Below are 946 nucleotides of genomic sequence, written 5' to 3'. Positions count from 1 at the left end.
TGTAAGAGACAGAGCTAGGATATGGTTGGACTCACAACCTAAAGAAAGCCTGAACTCTTGGGAAAAGCTAGTCAATGCCTTCTTGGCAAAGTTCTTTCCACCTCAAAAATTGAGTAAGCTTAGAATGGAAGTCCAAACCTTTAGACATAAGGAAGGTGAATCCCTCTATGAAGCTTGGGAAAGATACAAACAATTGATCAGAAAGTGTCCTTCTGACATGCTTTTTGAATCGAGCATCATAGGTATCTTCCATGATGGTCTGTCTGAACTGTCCAAGATATCATTGGACAGCTCTGCTGGAGGATCTCTTCATTTGAAGAAGATGCCTGCAGAAGCTCATGAACTCATTGAAATGGTTGCAAATAACCAATTTATGTACACTTCTAAAAGGAATCCTGTGAACAATGGGATGAATCAGAAGAAAGGAGTTCTTGAGATTGATAGTCTGAATGCCATATTGGCTCAGAACAAAATATTGACTCAGCAAGTCAATATGATTTCTCAAAGTCTGTCTGGAATGCAAGTTGCACCAAGCAGTACTAAGGACGCTTCATCTGAAGAAGAAGCTTATGATCCTGAGAACCCATCAATGGAAGAGGTAAATTACATGGGAGAACCTTATGGAAACACCTATAATCCTTCATGGAGAAATCATCCAAATCTCTCATGGAAGGATCAACAGAGACCTGAACAAGGTTTCAACAACAATAATGGTGGAAGAAACAGGTTTAGTAATGGCAAGCCTTTTCCATCATCTTCTCAGCAACAAACAAAGAATTCTAAGCAGAGCCACTCTGACTTAGCAACCATGGTCTCTGATCTAATCAAAACCACTCAAAGTTTCATGACTGAAGCAAGGTCCTCCATTAGAAACTTGGAGGCACAAGTGGGTCAGCTGAGTAAGAAAGTTACTGAACTCCCTCCTAGTACTCTTCCAAGCAATACA

At 40.4% G+C, this 946-nt stretch overlaps 1 non-coding gene across 1 annotated transcript; it reads right to left on the bottom strand.

Moving 5' to 3' along the window:
* Nucleotides 1–115: 115 nt before the first annotated feature.
* Nucleotides 116–223, bottom strand: LOC127742873 (small nucleolar RNA R71). The gene has a single exon (XR_008004239.1). It is a non-coding gene; the product is annotated as a small nucleolar RNA R71 (small nucleolar RNA).
* Between the last annotated feature and the right edge of the window lie 723 nt (nt 224–946).

This window comes from Arachis duranensis, chromosome 1 (genome assembly GCF_000817695.3).
Source record: "Arachis duranensis cultivar V14167 chromosome 1, aradu.V14167.gnm2.J7QH, whole genome shotgun sequence".
In the NCBI taxonomy this organism is placed as follows: Eukaryota; Viridiplantae; Streptophyta; class Magnoliopsida; order Fabales; family Fabaceae; genus Arachis; species Arachis duranensis.
Note: the sequence above shows the minus strand (reverse complement) of the source record. Positions and strands in the feature narration are given on the sequence as shown.